Raw genomic sequence first — 25,981 nt, forward strand, 5'->3', positions numbered from 1 at the left:
TTTGATCAATATCACCCTTCATTCACGTGCAGTATACAGTAGTAGGTGGTCAGAGAAATAGAATCATTTGTAAAGTTCAGGTGTTGGTGATGAGTGAACAAAGATGTTACAGTGCTTTAGTTTCCAAGGGCAGTGATTTTAGAAAATTTAGGATTTCTGCCACCAGCTTCAATGAGACATCAAGTATAAGTCTTGACATCTTTTCACAAGGAACTATACAATTAGATAAAATGTATAGGCAGCTATTTAGATAAATTGGCTAAGAAACAGTGCAGGACTTTGATCTTTGAGGGAAGCTAAGCACTTGAGACAGGCCTTGCATTCACCTTGGTGTTCTGCCTAGAGGTGCATTCACTGGCCCAGAGAGTAAGGAGGTGGAACCAAGCATTAAGTGATGGTCTTAGTGAACTGAGGAGGTGGGGCTTGTAGTTTGAGGCTTTTGGGTGGCTAGAATTAGCAGAGTAGTGTACTGAAGAAAAATGAGATGAATGGGAGAAGGTACCTAGAAGTGTGCATGGAGGATCCTTTTTGGTCATTATGTGAGGACTTGGTGTGCATAAGCAGGACAAAACTCTTTGAGGCCTAGCAGAGGTCGGATGCTATGAGACCAAGAGTCAAACAAAGATACTAGAGCTGGGAGATGTTGGAATTCTATTATAGTGAGAGAGGAGAGACTTCATTGAGTATTTGGGCATTCAACTGAGACCCCAGAAAGGACAGCCTTATGAGTGAGGGCCATGGTCTAGAGGAAGGCCATGTTTTAGGACCAAGGAGAGAATCACAATAGACCAACTCTCACAATGAAAGGATAAAGATGATCTCTTAGTAGTATAATTGCCTGCCAGAGCAAAACTCTTAAGGAAGACAGTACAATGCAGTTGCCCTAGGAAAATAGCAATCAATAGAAAAATAGCAATCAATAGGAAAAGATCCTGAATTAACCTAGATATTAGAATTAGAAGATATGGTTTTAAAAGAGTTGTGATTAATATATTTAAAGATTTAAAGGACATAAAGTGAAAGACATAAAATGAATGAAAAGATGGGAACTTTCAAATAAATACGTGTAAAATATAAAAAAAGAACCAAATGGATATTTTATAACTGCAAAGGATAATTTCTGAAATGAAAAATTAATAATGGCCTTACAGCAGATTAGAGACTAAAGGAAGAATCACTAAGCTTAAGACAGATCAATAGAAATGATCCAATCTGAAGAACAGAGGAAAAAAAGAAAAAAAAAAAACTCTTCAGAGACATATGGGACCAAAGCAAGCAGTCTAATATTTGTATAATTGGGGTCTCAGAAAAGAGGAGAAAGTGTGGCAGAAAGAAATATTTTAAGAAATAATGGCCATAAGTCTCCTAACTTTGGTGAAAAACATCAACTTATAAGTTTAAGATGTTTAGTGAACGAAATCAGGATAAATACAAAGAAAGCCACACCCAAGCATGCCATAGCCGAACTGCTAAAATTTAAAGGTAAAGAGAAAAGTTGTAGAGGGCGGGGGTGGGGGGGTGGGGGGTGGGAATCACATTCTATACAAGAGACAATAGTAAGAATTATTTTACTCTTCTAAAGAAAAACTATTAATCCAGAAGACAATGGAATGATATGCAAAAAGAAATGCAGGATGGAAAGATATGTCAATGTAGATTTCTATGTACAGTGAATATAGAATTACAGTTGACTTTTGAACAATGCAAGGGATAGGGGTGTTGACCCCAGTGTAGTTGAAAATCCACAAAGAACTTTTGTCTCCCCCAAAATTACTATTGAGAGCCTACTATTGATCAGAAGCCTTACCAATAACATAAATAGTAGATTAACACGTTTTGTATGTTTCATGTATTATACGCTATGTTCTTACAATAAAGTAAGCTAGAGAAAAGAAAATGTTATTAAGAAAATTATAAGGAAAAGAAAATATGTTGACAGCCCTGTACTGTATTTATTGAAAAAAAGTCCTCATATAAGTGATCCCATACAGGTCAAACCCATGTTGTTCAAGGGTTAACTGTACTTCAAAAATGAACATGAAATGAAGACGCTTTCAGATGAATAAAATCTAAGAAAATGTATTACTAGCCAACCTGCACTACAAGGAATGCTAAAGGAAGTGCTTTAGGCTAAAGGGAAGTGATACCAAATGGAAACTTGGATCTATAGGAAATGATGAATATTAGAAATGGCAAATATATGAATTAATATATATTTTTAAAAATGCTGTTTTTTATCTTTTTATAATTTCTTAAAGGATAACTTCATGTTTAAAGCAATGGGAATAACGTTGTACTGTGGGGTTTATAATATATGTAGAAGTAAAACATGTGACAAGCAATAGCACAATGCTCATAGGAGTAGTAAATGCACCTACGCTGTTCAAAGATTCTTACATTTTATGTGAAATGGTATTATATTAATTTTGGGTAGAGTCTGGCATGTTGTCAGACCTAAGTCAAACACACATACGCACTACAAAGAGGTATAATTAAAAAGGCTACAGTGGCAATAAGATGGAAATGTGAAAAAAATATCCATTTTAACAGAAAGAAGAAGGAAGGCAAGATAGAAGAAAATGGACGGCACACATATTAAATGAAGAGCCATATAATAAATTCAAAACACAATCATATCATTACATTAAATGTTAATGGACTTAACACCTCAATTAAAAGTCAGAGATTGTCAGTATGAATAAAAACATAAGAACTAACTATATGCTGACTCTACCACCTGTACTTTAAATATGAAGATACAAAGAGTTGACAATGAAAAGAATGAAAAATATATACTATGCAAACATTAATTTTTAGAAAGTCAATGTGACTTTATTAATCAAAGTAAACTTCAAAGTAAGCCTTCCATGACAAGAAGGTTTACCAAAAACAAGAGGGACATTTCATACTGATAAAGGGCTTAATTCATCAAGGACATATAATAATAAATAAATGTTTATGTAACTAATAACAGAACTTCAAAATATAGGAAGCAAGGACAGGTTTTATTTCCCCCAACATTATATTCTAAAAAACTTAAACATACAGAAAAACTGAAAAAAGTTTACAATGATCTCCCTAGATACCCACACCTGGAGTCTGCCATTAACATCCTACTATGCTTGCTTTATCACATTTCTATTTGTTCCTCCATCAATTCATCAAGTACAGTGGTTTTGGGACTGCTCCGTGAAGCTCCAGGGAATGTGAGAGTGGGTGCGTGCACGAGTGTGATGTAGAGGAGGGCAATGCTCTAGGAACACTGCTCCCCATTGGACCATGGAATTTATGCTTTTGTCTTTTGTTCTATTTTATATGTTGGACTTCTGTTTAGATTTTACCCGATGATATAATTTTATGGCAAAAGAAAGATTTTGACAGCTTCCATTCAAGGGCATTATGCACCATACCCTAAAATTAATTTCAGCTTAATTAAAAGCAATAAATATACAAAATCAATCATTAGAAAACCAACATAGAAATGAGTATCCCAACTATAGTGAGAGAGGATCTTATAAACTTAAAGGCAAAAAAAAAGATCATAAAAGAGTAGTGGATTTGACTTCATTAAAAATTAAAACTTGCTTGTCGAAAACCAAAAACCAAAATGGAGATAAGTATGTGTTGCAAATAGGAGGGATGAATGCCAGGGGATCTTAAAAGACCAAAGGTTTATACCAATTGATAACAGTGCACGATACCAGTAGTTAAATCGGAGGTCAGGCATCAGGCCTTTTCCATTTGAGAGCCCTCATTTCCAGTCCTTTCCTGCTCTGTGGGAGAGTTCAGTTGCCCAGGGTCTCTTGTTGCTTGCTGTTCCATCACTCCTACTTCTGAGCTCCAGCAGGGGGCTGGCCTTACATTTTATTGCATTCTTTGCCTGGGGCCCTCTATCTCTTACATGCTATCTTTACTGATGTTTCTATGAGTTCTAAAAACTTGGAGTTTCCTGGCAATATTGTTTTGTACCATGTGTTATTAGGCATCAGTGTTTCATTCTCATCTTTTATTGGAGATGTGGTGGTTTCATTTTTAGAAAGAAAATGTGACACATTTCCCTTTTTGACTTCCTACCTTCTGTGGAAGATTGAATGATTGAAGTGTGTGTGTGTGTGTGTGTGTGTGTGTGTGAGAGCGTATGCAAGGGTATAAGCTAGCAAGAGGGAAATAATATAGGAAGTGATTGTGGGGAGGTCTGCCCCAGGATTACCATATTTTCTGATCTGCTGGTAGCAGAAAAATGAGTGTGGTGACCTCAGGGAGTTTATGACCAAGTGGGCATATGTTAGAGCCATGTTTTAGTAAATACACTGAGCAAGATTCTCACTGTTACTCCTGTGCCATGCTTATAAATCATGCTTACATTCTGCCAAGAACTTCTCTCTGAACAGGTAGGGCTTGCTTCATTGTACAGCCACAAGAAAATATACATGAGCATTCATTAATTTACTCATACATTCATTCATAAGAGTTATTCAGGGAGAACTTACCATGTTCAAGGCACTGTAAAGTATGCAAAGAGAAATTCTCAAGAAGTTTTAAATCTTCATATCTGTCAATGTATATATAAATATAAGGCCAGAAAGGGTTAAGTGCCATAAAAAGTTTGAATGGAAATATACAATTAGAAATATAATAAACAGAGACTTCTGGCCTGGCAAAAATGATGTAGACCCACTTTTCCCTATGATAAGGTACAATTATGAATTCCAGAAATGAAGCACGAGACAACCAAATAAGGGCTCTGAAAGGTGATGAGAAGAAGGTGAGCTGGTTTGAGACCCCAGGACTAGAAGAACAGCACTGTAGTAGGGTGTCTAGAGTCCTCCCTCCCCAAAGAAGAAGCCACACAGACCAGGTGTTTCCCAGTGCCCAACCTAGTGACAGGAGGAAGCCCAGAGAAGTTGATTCTTTCCCTGGTTGAATGAGGGTCTCTCTGGCAACATCAAACAAGTTTGACACCACCAGCAAGGGGATTAATCAAAGCTTCACCAAAAATAATTGGCCAGAGGAAATGCTCTCCTTCCCCATTAAACCTGAGACTCTCCTTTCCAATAAAAGATACTGAGACTGGCAGGCAGAACAGTAGGAGAGACCCAGCTACAGTAAATGGACGAATCCAAAAAATCAATTTTTCTGCAGGCTTCAGATGCCTCTCACCTGCCCAGAGACATTATAGCAAGTAGGCATAACCAGCAAGGGGGATCGGCCACAATAAATGGCCAACCAGGAAGCTTCTTGGTCTCCATATGCCTAAAATGCTCTTATCTTATCTTGCTCAGAGACCCCAAGGCAGCTGGTGGTACCATTACAAGATCTCACCATATCCCTCTCCCATTGAGAGACACCTAAGGCCCAGTCTGGTGAAACCTCCTCCACCCCATGAGGCAGTGAGATGGATGAAGGGACATTAGGAGTCCTGGTGACATTAGATAAATAAAGCAGACCAAAATAACATCTCAAACAGTGTGAACATTAGAATGCCATTGGAACTACAGCTCATAAAAGTAGCCACATGATTAATTTTATGGGTGATGCCAGCTAAAATAAAGAATTCAATTAGAATCCAGAGTCATCTAGCATAATAAACAAAATATCCAGGATATAATTTAAAAATCATCCATCATACCAAGAACCAAGAAAATCACAAATTGAATGAGAAAAGAGTATCAACTGACACCAATACCAAGATGAATCAGATGTTAGAATCATTTGACAAAGATTTAAAAGCAGCTGCTATGTAAATAATTTACCTCAATTACAAATTCTTCTGAAACAAATTTAAAAAATAGGAAATCTCAGAAAATAAATAGAGATTATAAGACAGAAGCATATGGAAATTATAGAACTGAAAATTACAATGGGAGAAAAATTTTTTTAAATACTGGATATTCTTAACAGGGTGGAAATGAGAGATGATAGTATTATTGAATACAAGGAGAGAACAATAGAATTTACTCAATGTGAACTATAGAGAGGAAATAGATTGAAAAAGTGAACAACACCTCAGGGACCTATGGGCAATAACAAAATATCCAACATCCATATGATTGGAGTCCAGAAGAAGAGGGTCCTGAAAGAGTGTTTGAAGAAATAATGGCTGAAAACTTCCCCAAATTTGGTGAAATACACAAATGTATAGATCTAAGAAGCTCACTGGAACCCAAACATGATAGACTAGAAGAAATCCAAAGCATGGATTTCTTTTAAATGTTCAAAACTGGAATCCAAAGAGGCAAAAACCTTGAAAGCAGTTATAGGAAAAGAACATATTACCTATAGAGGAATACCAATTCAAATGACAGCTGATTCCCCATTTTATACAATGAAGACCAGAAGGAAGTGCCCCAACATGTTTAAGTACTGAAAGAACTGTTAACTGTGAATTCTATATCTGACAAAACTGTCCTCTAGGAATGAAGGGGAAATAAAAACATTCTTGGATGAAGGAAAACTAGAAGTTGTTGTCAGCAGACTCACTCTTAAAGTCTGGCTAAAAGTTCTTCAAGCAGAAAGGAAAAGATAATAAATGAATATTGGAGAATGATGAAGGAAGTGGGAATAATTGAAAGGGATTTATGGATACATATACTAAACTATTCCTTCTTTATGAGTTTTAGAAATTGTATTTGATTGATCAAAACAAAAATTATAACACCCTCTGATACCCAAGTCGATGGTCTTTTTTTTTTTTAATTTTTTTTAACGTTTATTTATTTTTGAGACAGAAAGAGACAGAGCATGAATGGGGGAGGGTCAGAGAGAGAGGGAGACACAGAATCCGAAACAGGCTCCAGGCTCTGAGCAGTCAGCACAGAGCCTAACGTGGGGCTCGAACCCCACGGACCGCGAGATCACGACCTGAGCCGAAGTCGGACGCTTAACCGACTGAGCCACCCAGGCGCCCCTCAAGTCGATGGTCTTTAAAAGTGGGAAAGATGGGGCACAGGTGGCTCAGTGTGTTGAGCATCTGACTCTTGATACCAGCTCAGTTTGTGACCTTGCAGTTGTGGATTCGAGCCCCTCATCAGGCTCCATGCTGAGCATGGAGCCTGCACTGGATTCTCTCTCTCTGCCCCATCCTCTCTCTCTCTTTCTCTCTGTCAAAATAAAGAAATAAACATTTTTTTAAGTGGGAAAGGTAAAGGGACTTAAATGGAAGTGAGGTTTTAACATTTTACTCAAAGTCATAAAATATCGATAATAGTAGACTATAATAAGTTACCTATTAGATTATAATATTTACAGCAACCACTATGAAAACTATACAAAGAAATGCATCCAAAACCACTAAAATAATGATGGATTCCTTAAAACAATGTTCAAAGAATTCACAGGAAGGCAAGAAAAGAATGAGAACTAGAGGAAACAAATAGAAGACAAGTAATAAGATTGTGGACTGAAATGCTAACATATCAATAATGATATTAACTTTAAGTCATCTAACATCACCTATCAAAAGAGAGAGATTGACAAAGTGGGTAAACAAACACAATCCAACTATATGCTGCTTATGAGCAACTCACTTCAAAGTCAGAGATTAGAGAAGTTGAAAAATTAAAGGATAGAAAAAGATATACTATACAAATATTCATTTTTTTAGACAGCAAGAGTGGCTACATTAATATTTGATAAAAGTAGTCTTCAGAGCAAAGAAAATATTTAGAAACAAAGGGAGACATTATATAATGATAAAAGCATCAATCCACCCTGACGACTTAATGATCTTAAATGTATGCACACCAAACAATACATAAAGCAAAAACTAATAGAGTTGAAGGAGAAATAGAGACGTTGACAATTACAGTTGGAAACTTCAATGTCACCTCTCAACAATAAATACAGCTACCATATAGAAAATCACCAGGAATATAGATGATCTGAACTATATGATCAGCCAGTAGTGCCTAACTGACATATAGAGCAGTCCATCCAACAATAGCAGAATACATATTTTTTTCAAGAACTCATTCAACATTCACTAAAATAGACATTTCTTGGGCCACACACACACACACACACACGAAGTTGAAAAATTGAAAGCATGTAGAATGTGTTCTCTGTAATAAAATCGAACTAGCAATCAATTATAAAAAGACAACAGAAAAACTCCAAACATGTGAAAGTTAAACAGCATACTCCTATAGTATCCACAAATTAAAGAGGAAGTCTTAAAGGAAATTTAAAAATGCAAAGAAGTCAATGAAAATGAAAACAAAAACATTAAATATCAAAATATGTAGGCTGCACCTAAAGCAGTGCTGAGAAGGAAATTTGTACCATTAAATACTTATACTAGAAATGACAAAAGCCTTCAGATTAATAACCTAAGTTCCTACCTGAAGCAAGTAAAAAAGGAAAGAAAAATACAGTAAAACCTTGTAAAAATATAGTAAAACTTTGCAAGCGTAATTCATTCCGGAAACATGCTTGTAAGCCAAAGCACTTGTATATCAATGTGAATTTCCCCATAGGAAATAATGGAAACTCAGACGTTTGACAACCCAAAAATATTCATATAAAAATGATTAAAATACTGTAATAGAATACAAAATATAAAGAAAGATAAACAAATTAACTTGCACTTACCTTTGAAAGCCTTCATGACTGGTGTGAGGGAGACAAGAGAGAGGAAGGTTATTGTATAGGATGACTTTCACTATCACTAACGGAATCACTGCTATCGATTGGCTCAATGGAATCTTTTTCTGCATGGGGGCCATTGTATACACTCGCACAGATGTTGACTATAGTAAAGTATTAATAAACTCTTGTCATGTACTATATTTAATGTAACTGGCAATAAGGTAGCCAAGGAAAGGATCTATATCTGCAGGCAGCCTGACCTAGAACGAAGTAAAACATTCCTAAGCTTTCTCTTGTATGGAGGAACAAAGGACTGTCCATAGGTTCTTTAAAGCGACAAAAAATACACTAGTGCCAGTTGGAGGAACCTGCCATTTCAGTGTTCTGAAAAATCACTGATTTCTGCCAAACACTGAACAGTGAGACTGAGCATCTGAGCATTGGAGATGATCACCCATGACCCTGTAGCAAGAGAGAGGAGAACCATTGGCTCAGTTGTGATCATGTGACATTTGGTGTTACGTACTGCTCATATTGCAAGACATTGCTTACTTATCAAGTTAAAATGTATTAGAAATGTTTGCTCCTCTTGTGGAACACTTGCAGAACAAGATGCTTGCAATCCAAGGTTTTACTGTAAAGCAAAAGCAAGCAAATAGAAGAAATGATGAAGGTAAAAGGGGAAATCAGTGATAGAGAAAAAAAGATAAAGTCAAGGAAACAATAAGGTTATTCTTTTTAAAAAATTTTTTTTCAATGTTTATTCATTTTTGAGAGACAGAGACAGAGCATGAGTAGGGAAGGGGCAGAGAGAGAGGGAGACACAGAATTCAAAGCAGGCCCCAGGCTCCAAGCTGTCAGCACAGAGCCTGATGCGGGGCTCGAACCCACGAACCGTGAGATCATGACCTGGGCCAAAGTCGGACGCCCAACTGACTGAGCCACCCAGGTGCCCCAATAAGAAGGTTATTCTAAACAATTAATAAAATTGATAAATGACTGGCATGGCTGACAGTAGCAAAATTACCAGTATCAGGAAAGAAATAGGGAATACAGATCCTACAGTGAATAAAAGATAATACGCTTATGCCATGAAAATTTCATATTCATATATTCAACTACTTAGAAGAAATAAATCAAGTATTCAAAAACCATATACTACTAGGGTGCCTAGGTGGTTCAGTCGGTTAAGTGCTCGACTTGGTTTCGGCTCAGGTCATGATCTCATGGTTTGTGAATTTGAGCCCCATGATGGACTCTGTGTTGATGGTGTGGAGCCTTTTCTCTCTTTCCCTCTTTCTCTCTTTCCCTCTCTCTCTGCCCTCCCCTGCTTGCATGGTCTCTCTCTCTCTCTCAAAATAAATACATAAAATTAAAAAACAAAACAAAACATAAACTACCTAAACTCAGGTAGGGTGCAATGGACAACTTGAATAGCCCTGTAAGCCATTAAATAAATTAAATTAGTACTTAAAATTCTCCCCAAAACAAACTCCAGGATTACATGGTTTCACTGGAGAAGTCTACTAAATATCTAAATACTAAAGAAGCAACATGAGTTTTACACAATCTTTAACAGAAAATAGAAAAGGCAGAAACACTTCCTAACTTATGAGGTTAGTATTATCCTGATACCAAAACAAGATAAGGACCACAAAAAAGAAAAAAAGAAGGAAGGAAGGAAGGGAAGGAGGGAGGAAGAAAGGAAGGGAGGAAGGAAGGTTTATTATAGTCCAATATCTCTTGTGAACTTTGACACAGAAATATTCAACAAAATATTAGCAAATCAAATCCTACAATGTGTAAAAAGAATCCCAAATGGAATTTATTCCAAGTATGCAAGGATGGTTTAATACTTTAAAAGTGAATAATCCACCACATCCACAAGCTCAATAAATGAGTTCAGCAAGGGCACAAGATACTGACAAAAATCAATTGCATATACATATACTAATATTTCTATATGTAGAAACCCAAATTTAAAATGCAGTACCATTTACAAAGAAAATGAAATACTTAGATATATATACACTTAGCAAAACATGTACAAGGTTTGTATTATTAAAGTTACAAAATGCTGGTGGAAGAAATCGGAGAAGACCTAAATAAATGAAGAGACTTGAAAGTGTCAACATAGTAAAGATGTCAGTTGTCCACAAAATGATCCATAGGTCGAATGCAATTTCTAACCAAATTCCAGTAAGCTTATTCTGAAATTTAGATGTAAAGGCCCAGGCCCTGTAGTACCCAAAACAATCATAACATAGAGTAATAAGATGAGAAGACTCACTCTACCTAATATTAAAGATAACTGTATAGCTGTATTAGTCAAGCCAATGTGGTAGTGGCAGAGGACAAAATGGAACAGAATAAGGGACCCAGAAGTAGACCCTCATACACATAATCAAATAACTTTTGGCAAGGGTACAAAAGCCATTCAACAAAGGAAGCCCAGCTTTTCAACAAATGGTAGTGGAAAATTAGACATCCAATTAGCACTGGCCAAAAAAATGAACCATATACTTTATTCCAAAATTAACTCAAAATGGTTATAAACTTAAATATAAAATTATTTAAAACTTTAGAAAAATAAACACAGAAAAAAATGGTTGGGATCTAAGGCTAGATAAAGAGTTCTTAGACTTGACCAGAAAAGCACAAATCCATGAAAGGAATAATTGATAGGTTGGACCTCGTTAAAATTGAAACTTTCTCTTTGAAAACCCATGTGAAGGAAATGAAGACAGTCTACAGGCTTGAAGAAGATATTTGAAAACTGCCTATTTTGCAAAGGACTATTATCTAGAATATATCAAGAACTCCTAAAACATAACAGTAAAAAACCCAAACAACCCAATTAGAAAATGGGCACCACAAAACATGGACAGATAGTTTATCAATGAAGACATACAGATGGTAAATAAGCACACTAAAAAGATGCTCCACATCATTAGCCACCAGAGAATTGCAACTAAAAACCATAATATCAACACACATCTATCAGCGTGGCTAAAATAAAAAATAATGACAACACCAATTATTAGTATGCAGAGAAACTGATGGTTCATAGTGTTAGTGAGAATAGAGAGTGGCCCAGCCACTCTGGAAAACAGTCTAGCAGTTTTTCTTTTATTTTATAAAACTAAACATTCAAGTACTATATGAGTGAGCAATTACACTCTTGAGCATTTATCTCAGAGAAATGAAAATTCATGTTCCCATAAAAACTTGTACATAAATACTCATAGCAACATTACTCATAGCAGCCAAAATCTAGAAATAGCCCAAATGTTTTAAACAGATACATAGTTAGGTAAACTGTGGTACCCATGGAATTCTACTCAGGAATCAAAAGGAACGAACAATTGGTATGATCAACAATTTAGGTGATACTCCAGAGAATTAGGTTGAGTGAAAAAAGCCAATCCCAATAAATTACATACGTTTTGATTCCATTTATGTAACATGTTTGAAATTACAAAATGTTAGAAATGGAGGATAGATTAAGAGTGAATGCCAGAATTTAAGGATGGAAGTGAGGGGAACAAGAGAACGGTGGGTATGGTAAATAAAAGCACGACATGAGGCTCCCTGTAGTGGTAAAAGAGACAGCCCTACACAATTTATAAAATTGTATAAAACTTAGTACACACACACACACACACACACACTGAAATGAATACAAGTAAAGTGGATTTAGGGATTTCTGGGTAAGATTGGTATATTGTGTCAATGTCAGTATCCTCATGTGCTGTTATACTATGGTTTCCCAAGTATTACCACCAGATGAAACTGGATAAAATGTACATGGGATCTCTCTGTATTATATCTTACAAATGCCTGTGAATCTGTAATTATCTCAATAATGATTTCAATAGAAATTATATATTTTAAACACTTTCTAAAGATATATATGTTTTGAGCCCTTACCATGTGCTATGCACTGTTCTAATGACTTTATATATATTTTCATGTTTATTTATTTTCGAGAGAGAAAGAGGCAGAGCATGAGTGGGGGAGGGGCAGAGACAGAGGGGGCTCCAGAGAAGCAGGCTCCAGGCTCTGAGCTGTCAGCACAGAGCCTGATGCGCGGCTTGAATTCACCAGCCGTGAGATCATGACCTGAGCTAAAGTCTGACGCTTAACTGACTGAACCACCCAGGCACCCCTCTAATGACTATGTTAATATGTCCATTTAATTCTCAAAGTAATCTTATGAGGTGAGCAGCAATATTATCCCCACTTTCCAGGGAGGAAAGCAAGACAGTGAGAATAAGCAACAAGTCTAAAGTCAGAGCCTAGTAAGTGGCAGAATTTGGATTAGATCCCAAGAATCTTTGGCTCCAGTATCCACAGCCCTAACTAATAGGCTATTCTCTCTCTTTACCTACAGATTACTTATAACTGAGAGCATTAGGAAGAACTGTATGGATAAAATGGCATTTTAAGCTTCCTAAAAGGGAAGATTATGATGTGATATATGTAGAACATTAATTACACTGTATGTAGGGAGAACTTAATACATATTTGCCGAATTAATAAGTGGCTTACCGTTGGGGCACCTGGGAGGGTCAGTTGGTTACACTTCTGGCTCTTGATTGCTGCCTGGGTCACGATCTCGAGGCTCATGGGTTCGGGCCCACACCTGGCTGTGTATTAGTAATGCAGAGCCTGCTTGGGATTCTCTCTCTCTGCCTCTCCCTGACTCGTGCTGTCTTTCAATATAAACAAATAAACTTAAAAAAAAATAAGTGACTTACCTTCTTTAAACTACTAGATGATTCCTTTAGTCACTGCCAACAGCCCAGCCTCTGCAAAATGAGAAAATGAGGGACCCAGGGCAATGAGCTTATTTTATTTTATTGCATCATTGACTTTCTCTCAACTGAGGTCAGTGTTTCCCAAGGGGGAATTTGCTGGCATCCTGGGACAGATAATTCTTCCTTGTGCAGAGATAACCCATTGTAGAACCTTGAGCAGCATTTAGCATGTTCCCTACTTGTTGCCCTGTGGCCACCCCCCACCCCCATGCCCATCACTTGGACATTTCCTAGTCCCTGCTAAGAACCCTGGTCAAGAACCAGGGCAGTTTCTCTCTCTCTGATTATAACAGAACTCATGCAACAGGACTGCAGGATTCACATGATTTAAGAGGAGCGTTTCATTTTCTCCCCTGGCTTGGCTGTACGTTTATGATACAAAGGAATCAAACTTCCTTGCTCTCACAGTGGCTCTAAGTTTGAATTTGAATTGGTCTAAAGTGTTCATTTTGCTTTTTTTTGTTGTTCTGGCTGTTCTTTTTGGTAGGCATAAAGAAGTTTCCCCTTTCAGAGAAATGCTGAGCACATACCACCCCAAAGCACACCCCAAACCAATTGCTCTCAATCTCAAAAAAAAAAAAAATCTGAAAGGGAAAAATATTAATGGATTATTTTTGTACATGTGAAAAATCTTTTGGAAGGGCAATTTTCTCTTGCTGAGTGGTGGAAAAACGACAGCGTTAATTATGTTGCCTTGTTAAATCTGAAAGAACGCAGTGAACGTTGGAAACCTTTCAATTGCCTTTGTGGAAAGGCATCTAAGGGATCAGAAACCATCTCCATCAGCGAAGCGCTGAGGCAGCTGTGCCCCTCCTAAGGCCCTGGGTCTGGTTGTGCTGAGAGGAAGTTGTGAGCTCCAACCTATGGGACCTCTGGGGAAAATACAGAGGAAGGTAAGGGGTACGGGAAGGTAGAATTTCCACTTCAGGTTTTGAGCACTGGCCAACTTTCTTTCCTTTTAATCCTTTCTCAGTAAAGAGGTGGGAAGGAGGTGAATTTAAACAGAATTGCAGTGGTAGCCAGGTTTATTTGGGTGCTTATGTCTGTACACTTGTTGTCTTGGCCTGTGGTGGTGGATCAGCTTCCTAGCCATGAGAACAGGGACAATAGATCCTGCCCCCATGTAATATAGTTCTTTCAACAGAGACCAAGCAAAGTGTGAGGCTTGCATGGAGGAAACAAAAACAAATGCAGAGGGATCACTTGCATAAAAAAAAAAAATGGAAATACAGTGTTGCTTTCCCAGGAATCTAGTTCCAGGATAGGGATTATGGGTATACAGAAAGCCCCCACAGTGTTGAAGAATGCCATTCCAGGGAAACACAGGAGTTCAGAGGCCCAGCTTTTGTACTTTGCTTGAATTTCAGATGAGATAAAACTAGCAGGTCTGCTAAGTTGCAGTGCAAAAGCTTACATGGCTTCTCGAGAAAAGCAATTTATTTTAGATTATAGCACAGCAGCTATCATTTAAACTGCTAGGGATTGTAATTGAACTCAGAACCAACCTTCTCTGTAAACACAGGGTGTGATAGTAAGTTTACCCAGGCTCTTCTAAATAACATGAACACCAGGCCTTCAGGACAGATGGGCATGGGAGTCCAAACATGGATCACTCGTGTCTCACTAACATCCAACAACTGGCCCATTCAAAATTACATCCTGGGAAACGTACCTAGCTGGGTATTTGAATGTGCACCTGCTGTCCATATTGGGTGATATTAATATGAAATGGCTAGGAGGCAGCAGTCTTGAGGAAATGAGAGCACATGCAGTTAGCAATAGGGAACTTTTGATTTCCATCTTTATCTCGGGTCATGAAGGGGCTTGCAGGGAGGCAGAATCCACACAAATCCAGATAAAGAAAAAAGTGCCTCTGAATACTGGATATTCTTTGATTTGATAATGAAGGGGATGTGCTTACCTTCCAAACCCTAGAATGTCATCCTGTCATTAAGTCCTAATGAAAGCTTAATTGTTCTGTTGGGAATAATGATGTGTCTCATTTCCGTGCACTGCATTTGCTCCTCTCTTATTATAACTAAACCCAGTTATACGAAATTTACTATTTCTCCAGAGTTGTCCAGAGACTCAGAAGACAACATTTTATCCAGGCTAAAGTGTTTATTTTTTGCTTTTAGTAAAAGAAGGCTCACAATGCCCTTGCTCTTTTTATAATTTTCTTTTTTTTAATGGAAAACATTAACCAGCACATAGTACAAATCAAATAATTTAGAAATACTTATAATAAAAAGTAATGGCTCCCAACTCCACCCTTTCCCCCTCTGGTTACACCCACTAAATGCAAAGCTATGACTCATTCCTGGTTTTAGCTCATTATCGTGAGTTGATATTTTACCTGTTTTATCCATTATTACTGATTTTCTTCTAAGAAACAGAAGGATTTCGCTTACTTACACTTACCTTTCCACATTCTCCCACTATAATGTGACATTATTTTCAACTCCCATTGTTCTTGCCACTTCTAAATCGAATTTAAACTTCCCCTTATTGGTTCATCAATCTGGGCAGGATCTCTTACCTCCTCGTGGGCAGATGAGTTACAAGCACTCATACATACCCTTTTCTTTAATATTCTTCCTCTTGCACTCTCCATCCTCAGGCAGCTCTACCATTATTTTTGCATTGCCAAGTTTAATTTACATTTGCTGTCACCAGCATGGTCTTTGTGATTTTTCCAAAGTTGAAATTAATGAAAAGGATTTGCATAATTAGGACTTTGTGAAATTATTTAGTGCAGACCTGAGTGTGCTCTATGGTTACAGTGTCAAATCTCCTGTGATACTCAAAAGAGACTGTGCCCAGAGTCAGGTTCAAATGGATTCTCTTCCCTTCTCATTTTGTCAAAATCATTCCATCTTTTAGTGTGTGGAATGTATATTTCACGTAGTTCTTATAAAGTTGTTTGTGTTTGTTTCCCCTGGGGTTTCTGGTATCCTCTTGCCTTTCCTAAGCATGCGCCTGCATCATCTTCAAGGTTTCAAAGCTCATAAAGTGCCTCTACTATGAGGTTCTATTGTTCTCCTTCCTTGTAGGGCTGCATTTGCTCTTATTTCCACAGGGTGTTCCTCCGTAGATGTGCTGTATAGAATTAGCTTGAGGTTCGCCCAGTGCCCTCCAGGGTGGGATTCACTGTTTGCTGGATCTAACGGGTTTTCTGTGTTTGTTTGTTTTTGTTTTTGTTTTTACTTACTTTCAAATTTTGCTTGCAATTTTCCAAGGAAGGGTGAATAGGAGGTGAATTATCTGAGTCCTTGCACTTTGTTTTAAGTTTTGCTTCCAAACAGAATTGATACTTTGGGCATAGACTTCAAAATCATTTTTACCACTGCCTTTTAGCATCCAGCGTTGCTGCTGATAAATCTGATGTCACTCTGATCCTTACTTCTTTCATAGGCTACCTTTTTGTTGGTTTGTTTTTCTTTTCTCTTTAGAAGGCTATTAGGAATTTCTTTTTAACCTCAGTTTTCTGGCACTTCATCTCCTTTGTACTGAGTAGATTCCTATCCTTTGAAGGTTCATGTCTCTGTTTGGCTCTGGGAAATTTTCTAATATAATTTCTTTGATAATTTTTCCACTTCAGTTTCTTTTTGCTCATTCTGAAACTCATATTATTAGCCTGTTCTTAGAACTCCTGGTCTGGTCATCTATACATCTCATTTTTTTTCTCACTTATTTGTGGGTGTAGTCAGTTGTCTCGGAGATTTCTCCAACTTTGCCATCAAACTTTGTATGGAGCTTTTATTTAGGAAATCATATCATTCCCAGGAGATCTTTCTTGTTATTGGATTGCTCCTTTAAAATATAATTAAAATGTTTTCCTTGTGTAGCTACCAAATCTCTTCAAATTGTTCTTGTGGATATTAAATAGGTTTTCTTTAAAGGTTGTATCTTTTCTTTATACTGTTTCCTCAGTGTCATATTTTCTTTTGTTTTGTTTGCTCCTGCTCTTTTTTGTGGTACCCTTTCTTGTAGTATTAGATTCCTGGTGATCTGGGGTTGTGTATAAAAGAATGAGGCCATAGAAAGACTCTTTGAGAGCTATTTTTTTTTTAATTTCTTAATTTATTTTTGAGAGAGAGAGAGAGACAGAGTGTGAGCCAAGAAGGGGCTGAGAGAGAGAGAGGGAGAACCAGAATCCGAAGCAGGCTCCAGGCTGTCAGCACAGAGCCTGAAGCGGGGCTCAAACCCATGAACCATGAGATCATGACCTGAACCAAATTCTGGCGCTTAACCAACTGAGCCACCCAGGTGCCCCTTTTGAGAGCAATTTTTAACTGATGGGTCTTTTAAATGGCCTGTTTAAAAGGTTGAAGTTTAGAGCCTATGGATGGGGATCCCAACTTGCCAGAATGAGGTTTGAAACACCCATAATAAGTGTCCTAGTCCTCCCCAGAAACTTTTGTTTAGATCTTTGTATTTTCCTTTCTTTTTTTTTAAGTTTACTTTTATTTCTTTTGGTGGGGGAGGGCCAGGGAGAGAGGGAGAGGGAGAATCCAAGCAGGCTCTGTGCTATTAGCATGGAGCCCCAGGTGGGGCTTGATCTGACAAACTGTAATATCATGGTCTGAGCCAAAATTGAGAGTTGGATGTTTAACCAACTGAGCAACCCAGGCCCTCCTGACACTTTTTTTTTTTAATTGCCTTGAAGCTAGTGCTTGGCTTCAGTCCAGTCCACATGGAGAGCCAGGAGGGAGGGCACTCCGTGTTACATATATTGACCTATAGACAATGCCCTCTTTCCAATACCAACCCCACTCCCACCCTCTGTTGTACCTCCTGTTTCTGAGACTTGGGTCTTTATGGGCAGGTCTGTTCTCTCCTTTGCTGAAACCCCCCTTTAGGCTGAGGTTTCCTTTGCTATGATACGTGTCAACAGATTTTCTTGAAATCACTCATTGTCTCATTGCTTCTTCTCATCCTTTCTGTGGTTATGGGTTTACACCTTTGTACTCCTTTCGTGTCATTTAGAAAGTGCTTTGAGTGGGAAAGGAGGTAAATGGGTTTGTTCAGTTTACCAATGTGAACCAGACACACTCTTTTTTAAAAAGACAGTTTGTGATTTTCGTATGCCACATGCTAGAGAAATGCCATGTAGCTCTTCATTTTATTTTCAACAGTTTGTTAATCTGATGCTTGGAATCAGCAGTCCCAGGAAGTTGCAGAAACATTTCATTAACTAAATGGAGCCCATACAAAATATACTCGTGAAAACAGTATGTTCTGCTATTTTCTCTACACCCTGTAACTGATCATGCCAGGAATTATGTTTTCTTCCACATTTGTCAATTCAGCGAGTTTGTAGACTTACTTTAAAAGTTCTAATTTGGGGCACACCTGGTTGAGTAAGCTCTAAGCGTCCAAGTCTTGATTTTGGCTCAGGTCATGATCTCATAGTTTGTGGGTTTGAGCCCTGTGTCAGGTTCTATGCTGACAGCACAGAGCCTGTTTGAGATTCTTTCTCTCCCTCCCTCTTTCTGCCCTTCTCTGGCTCACAAGTGTTGTCTCTCTCTCTCTCTCTCAAAAATAAATAATTTTTAAAAAATGTCTAAAAAGGTTCTATTTTTTATCAGTGTGTTGTGCACCTGAAACTAGTGTAACATTATGTGTCAACTGTACTTCAATTTGAAAGAAGCCCTATTTTTATTTTATTTAGTGAAGAAAGCACGATTGGATGTCATTGATCAAAATGTACCATCAATTAGAATGTGTTCTTCCTCAGTGGATAAATGGACAAAGAGCTTAGGAGTAGATATGCCTAAGGAGGAACAATGAATAGATGAAACTATTCAGTGATAAGAGTTTCACATTAAAACTGTATCTATGTAATCTACAGAATTAACAAAGTTTTCAAAATATGGCTTAATTACTGAAAAAGAAAACACCAATACCTTTATACCTTTATATGCTTTTGTTAGGAACAACAAAATTTGGTACAAACTTCAGGTAATTTAAAATGTTTATTTTACCTAGTGATTCCCCATTTTAGGAAATTGAAGAAAATAATTAGAATTTAAAGTCAAGGCTCATTTGTCAAAATGTTCATTATAGCATTAGCGTATAGTAGAAAAATCCTAGATAATATACATTATCTAAAATATACAACATACATTATATAAAAATATACATTATCTAAAACATACAATATACACTGTATAAAAATATACATTTTTAAATAAAAATTTGGCACACCCATACCATGGAATACAATCAGTATTTGAGATTTATAAATAGTTGGTAACGTCTTGGTAAAATGCTTAGGTATAATGTAGGGGGAAAAGATAACCTAGAAATGGTGTATGTATTAAGAGCTCAAGCATTCAAAAAGGAAAAGAAACCAGAAGGAACTTTTAAGTGTGGTTGTCTGTTGGTTGAATTGTATGTTATCCTTTTTTGCTTATTAACATTTTATTTTCCAGATGTCTTATAGTGAATATGTCAGGTTTTAATAGAAATACAAAAAAAAAAAAAGCCTCTTTAAATTATGTGCTGCTGAAAGTAAAACTTTAAAAAATGTCCCCAAATGACCCATCTGGCTTTGCCCTGCGTGAACTTTTAACCTTTTATATGACAGAATCAAGAGTGTCCTGTGTCAAATAGCGTTTGAGGTGTTTTCCTTTATTGAAAGTATCTCTCAGATGCATCTGGAAAAGCTAACTGGTGTATTATGTTAGATTTGCTGCTTTTTGCTCTCTGTTTTTCTCTGTATCTTGCACCTGACTCCAAAGTCTGATTTCTGTGAACATCAGCTAAAGAAATATTAAGATTTTCTAGAACGGGGAAGCTACAGTTGCATTATGAATGGAAGTTATAAACGGTGGACTGAGCATGAGACTCCCCGCTTTAGTCCTGGCTGGCTCACCTGGGGAAGGAACAAACTGAGGACACTGAATGGGGTGATCTCTACCGTCCTTCCAGGTCCTCTGTTCTCACTTTGCAGTTATCTGCCCCTGGCACAGACCAGATGAAACCAAGGTACAGAAGTGTGTCAGTGAGAAGCGTGTGTTCTCAGAGCGTATTTCTTTGGCAATTTTTTTGCTTGAAAAAGAGAAATTGACTTTGTGAAGTAACAGTTTCACATGTTCATTTGGAAGATGAGAAAACAGAGACAACAGGAAGTGCTGTGTAGAAGGTGCCGTTTCTGAGGTTTCTTGCTATATTTTAGGTCTGTAAGGTATGTTATTTGCTCTCAGAAGTCTCATATGGACTGAGTGATTTTGACCCACAGAACACAAGGTAAGAGGGACAAATGATCTGTCTTGTTGTAATTTGTTTCCCCTCCTCGAGGAAATGTACCAGTCAGTGGAATTCTGTGTGAAAACACAAACCATTTCAGGATAGGTGCTGGTGCTTTGTGCAGTGAGGGTCCCCAGGACCCTGCATGATCTCCGCTTCTCTAATTTGCTGCTCTTCCTCCTATCCTCCTGACTTTAAAAAAGACCCAAAGCAGAAACTGCTGTATTTTTTCAGACTATAAAAGGAATACCTGTCTATTTTATAAGATTAAAAATCAAAACCCAACACCACAGAAACAATATTATTTATTTAATTTTATTTTATTAAGTTTATTTATTTATTTTGAGGCAGACAGAGACAGAGCAAGCAGGGGAGGGGCAGAGAGAGAGAGAGAGAGAGAGAGAGAGAGAGAGAGAGAGAATCCCAAGCAAGCTCCACACTGTCTGCATAGAGCCCAATGTGGGGCTCAATCTCAACATCCATGAGATCATGACCTGAGCTGAAATCAAGAGTCCGATGCTTAACTGACTGGGCCACTGAGGTGCCCCTATTTTTACTTTTCAGAATTAAGTATCACCTATCATCTTCTCACACAGGGATAACCTTGATTAATATGTGGGGGCATTTTGCCTCACACTGTCTTCTTCATCTGTGCACGTGTACACATCCATACACACAAATGCACGCACACACAAATTTGACACCTCCAATACTGTTGTTATTTTATCTTACAATGTGACATGTCCATAGAATTTTCCATCATCATCTATAATTCCAGCATAGTATTACTCCGTATATGTGAAATATAGTTTGCTAAAATCATCCCCCTTGATGGATTTTGTTTGCTTCCAACTGTGGCTGTAGGAAGCAATGCTGTGACAAAGAACCTTGTATGCATGTCTTTGCACCCTTGTTCAATTGTCTTAAGCAAATTTTATGAAAATGGAATTTCAGTGTCAAAAATGTATGATATATGGGTATATATATGTACATGCAGTATTATAGTGTTCTCCACGAAGTCTGTACCAGTTTATACTAACACTGCCCTTGCCACAGTTTTATACCCTCACCCTCTTCCCTCAGTATTCCGCCAGATGTTTCCAGTTGAAAAAAAAGTCAACCAACTGCCTAGGGAAGGAGTCTCTGGTTCAGTGCAGGTGTGACCTCACTCAGCAAGGTCTGGTTTTGGTGAGCTGTTAGTGAGGGGTTGGGTTTCTCCTCTTCCTTAGCATTTCATCTCACTCTAGTGCCAGGGACCTTTTTTTTTTTTCTGAACAAGAAAGCCTAGGAGTGTGTTTTTTTTTTTTTTTTTTTTTTTTTTTTTTTTTTTTGCCTTTACTACTTCACCACATAACAGGTGTCCAGATTTTGACTGCCTGTTACCCAGAAGTACTCCAGTTCTGACTTCCTGGCAATGCAGTTGCTGTTTTCAGCAACAGTTCAGCACTCGATGTGTTTGTTTTGTTTTAGGCTTCTATTCTCCCCCAAACACCACACCCTGACATCCCCAGTCTTTCAACCTGGTGCCCTGGACCAGGGTGATAAAATACCGTGCACAATTGTTCCTAAGCCCAGAAAATTTATTTTCCTGAGTTTAAGCTGGCATCATGACTTGTTAACCCTGTTAGAAAAATGCAAGTTCGATTTATGATTCCCTTCCACAGGTAATTGGGCTCTAATTTTAAATTCTGAGCCAATTGATTTGCACTATATTGCATTATAACATAACAAAAGTGCAATTGAGTCCAGGCGATGTGTGACTTTGAGCCTCCAATTATGCAATGAATTATTTTCAGTTCTTTAATAAATGATGCCTAGGTTGACACCAACCTGTCGTGGTTCCCTCTGGCTCACCCTACTCTGCAACCTCTTCTTTCCTTGTCCTACCCATTTTTTTTTCTCTTTTCCTTCCCAATCCGGCAAGGTTTAGGAATGAGTTGCTTCAAAACTCAAATCCCGCATATTAAGACCTTAAAAGAAATTTTGTGCCTCATCCCTCCCTGTAAACTCCTATTAACATTTCATTTCAATCCCCAACTTATTCTGATGGGAAACTATTATTGCATTGCCTACAATATTGGCTGTTAAGCCATCAGTTATATAGGTTGCTTTCATGATATATGACAGTTTCTCTAGGAGGTCCTTTTGGAATATCGATACTTCCTTGACTTTTCCATGAGATTCTAGGAAAGGCGATTTTAATAGACTAGATTTTCCTATCCTTTTTTTTCCCCCTTTGAGATAATTTCTCCATTGTATTTATTTTTAGCTAGTTGTATTTTATGTATTTCTACAAAATATATCAAGTTATTTTGGGAACAAGGGTTGGATATAAATAAATAACGCATATTGCTGGAATCAGAATGACGAGTTATCTAGCAATCAGAGACAGTTAATTGGAATCTGCTTCTCAAACTTTTTCTTCTTTTGGCAAGCCCTTGTTATTTTCAGTAATGGGCTATTGTAAGTGAGGCTTTGTGCATTTGTCAGAGGCTTTGTGCATTTGCCCAGAAGGAGAGGACAAAGGAGAAAATGGGGTAGTAGAAAGAGTCCTCCACTGAGGATCCCGGGAACTGGAGACCAGTCTCTTCCTTCTAGGAGGCCTTGGGCAGACCCCTTCTTGGCTGGGACTCTCACCTCCCCACTTGCAACATGACTTCTCATTGCTGAGGCCCTTCCTAATTTTGGGAGATGCTATCTTTGGAGAAAATTGTAGCCTCAGACCCCTTATTACTCTGTGTTCCTTTGAACTTTCATCCTCTCTACAAACAAATGAAACTACCTGCTGGGAATATTAAAAATACTCAGGGGGGTAAGGGTGCCTGGGTGGCTGAGTCAGTTGAGTTCTGACTTCAGCTCAGGTCATGGTCTCGTGGTCCATGAGTTTGAGCCCTGCATCAGTCTCTATGTTGACAGCGCAGAACCTGGAGCTTGCTTCAGGTTCTGTGCTCCCTCTCTGTCAGTCTGTCTGTCTCTCTCTCAAAAACAAATAAACATTAAAAAAAATACTCAGGGAGCACCTGGGTGGCTCAGTCGGTTGAGCTGCCTACTTGGGCTCAGGTCATGGTCTCATCTTTTGTGAGTTCGAGCCCCACATCGGGCTCAATGCTGTCAGCACAGAGCCACTTTAGATCCTCTGCCCCTCCCCTGCATGCACCCCCTCTCTGTCTGCCCCTCCCCTGCATGCACTCTCTTTCAAAAAACAAAAACAAAACTCATGTATTGGATGACTACCCTGAAAGGAATATTTCTTGCCTTTTTCTGCAGAAAGTAAAGACAGTAGACTCTTTTCTATGCCTTTCCACACAGGGATGTTTTCCTGGGTGTTCATAACTGAAGGCAATTTCTGGGGAGCACCATATAGGGTTATGGAAGAATGACATGAGGTGGCAGGGAAGCTCTGGGGGAAAATGTGCATTGCATTAAATGAAGAGCTCTTGCCGTATCCAGGACCACTTTGTGATCACATGCAATTGGAAGCTATTTAAAAAATAAACTAGAGCATCATAATTGCTGAATGACAACATTGCAGTTTTTGCCATATAGTGCATGTTCTGGGTTACTTCAAGAATACACATTTTCCTCTATTGTTTCTTTTCTGTTAATGGAGTCATGCAGGGGGGAAAGTTTTCTGATTTGAATTAAGGCCAGGTGAAGAGAGGGAAATGATCAGTTATTTTACTTTTTTTCCCTCTCCGTCTTTACCCTTACAGCTTTAATTACTCTGAGTAACTTCATACCCTATCTTCTAAGATCATTGGTGACATTATTTTCCTAAAAAATAAAAGCAAAATCAAACCCTAAATATTTTTTTTCCTGATTTCATTTTTCCCACCTCCCTCTATGTTAAAGAAAGTTTCCCTCCAAATATAATTATGTTCGTGTTTTTGTAAAGTTCCCTTAGTTAGAAAATCTTCAGATGTACTTTTTGGCTGATTAATTTAGTCATTGTAGATCCTTGAACATAAAGAGATGAAAAAATCATGTAAGGAATTGAATCTGAAAGTGTCTTATATTTTATTGTGAATAGATCTCAAATGCTTTATTTTTTGACAGCCCAAGATAAGGATGATGATTAGACATCTGACTTAACTATTAGAGAATTATTTTTTTAGTCTTAGGGAATTTATGGAATTCTTTCAAATGGATGTGGACAGAAGTAACTAGATTTATACCATGTTTCCCAATTTGTGATTTAAAAAAATATGTAAAAATATACATGTATGATTTTTACATCCTTGGCCCTATATTATTTTTCATTTCGACTATAAACACTAGGAATTTTCTAGGTTATCCAGGTAATTATTCTCTTAGTTGCAAATACTGGTAAGTAGTTTTCTTCCAATATAACTCTGAGCTGATTATTAAAAGAATATTTAAAATCATTCCATTAAAAATGATGATACAAATTTGGTAAAGTTCTTTCTGACCATCTGGGCTGTTGGAAAAGTTGAAAAATCTAGGGCACTATCAGGAATGTCACTAATAGCTAGTAATTTGAGAGTAATTTAATGTGTGAGGAATATGTTGAAAGGCTATTTTAAGTCCACATATTTCAAGTAGGTTTTATTTATTCTAATCTGGGAACATATGAATTGGAAAATTCTCAAGGTAAGCCGTTGGTTGTAAAGTCTTTTATAATGATGACCATCCATCCGAATCAGCAGTGATCAGTGAGAGCTGGAAATTATTGTTGAATTTAGGGAGTCCTGAGGCTCTTATATCATTCTTAAATAGTGGAAGTTGTTAGAGAAACTGCATTTAAACTACAAACACACATATATGTGTAGGATGCACAGGATGTTAGAATGGGTCTCCTCTTGTCTTAGTTTTCACTGAGGCATCTATAGGATAGCTGTCAAAAGACCCAACTATTCCATTTGCTGAATGAGCATTTGTAGATCCTTCAACATAAAGAGATGAAAAACTCTTGTAAGGAATTGAATCTGAAAGTGTCTTATATTCTATTGTGAATAGGTCTCAGATGTTTTATTTTTTGACAGCCCAACATAAGCATGATGATTAGACTATTAGAGAATTATTTTGGGTCTACAATATCACATTTGCAGAATTTCAGCATGAGTCTGTTCCATGTTTTTTGCATATTTAAAAGTCAACAGGGGGTTAGAGAAGAAATTTCTTTGGAAAGAGCTATGGTCATGCAGTGAGTTGTCATCATGCTGCTGGGAGAAATAGTGGTAAGTACTGTTTTGTAACCCCAAGCCCAGAACGGCATCATCAAGAGGACTAATCAGAGAGTTCTGAATTATGTTTCTTGCAGTTGGAGGACCGAGAGGCCTGATGCCTGCGTCGGGTCTGAG

At 37.7% G+C, this 25,981-nt stretch overlaps 1 protein-coding gene and 1 long non-coding RNA gene across 11 annotated transcripts in view; one reads left to right on the top strand and one right to left on the bottom strand.

Annotated features, from left to right (window-relative positions):
• Positions 1 to 25,981, top strand: part of FHIT (fragile histidine triad diadenosine triphosphatase) — a 1,415,554-nt gene that overhangs the window by 500,333 nt on the left and 889,240 nt on the right. Inside the window, exon 1 of one of the 9 annotated variants that reach the window (XM_058726344.1) lies at positions 14,144 to 14,299. The exons of 5 other annotated variants lie outside the window; for them this stretch is intronic. The gene's annotated coding sequence lies outside the window, so the exon portion shown is untranslated. Of the gene's footprint in view, positions 1 to 14,143; positions 14,300 to 20,509; positions 20,661 to 25,981 lie in introns of those variants that run through there. 3 more of the 9 variants (XM_058726340.1, XM_058726334.1, XM_058726342.1) reach the window with 3 other exon arrangements.
• The window catches only part of LOC131509973 (uncharacterized), a 60,025-nt gene that overhangs the window by 24,371 nt on the left and 9,673 nt on the right, over positions 1 to 25,981 (bottom strand). For both annotated transcript variants that reach the window (XR_009260836.1, XR_009260835.1), the window contains exon 3: positions 13,347 to 13,397. This is a non-coding gene — a long non-coding RNA (uncharacterized LOC131509973). The remainder of the gene's footprint in view (positions 1 to 13,346; positions 13,398 to 25,981) is intronic.

This window comes from Neofelis nebulosa, chromosome 4 (assembly GCF_028018385.1).
Source record: "Neofelis nebulosa isolate mNeoNeb1 chromosome 4, mNeoNeb1.pri, whole genome shotgun sequence".
Lineage (NCBI taxonomy): Eukaryota > Metazoa > Chordata > Mammalia > Carnivora > Felidae > Neofelis > Neofelis nebulosa.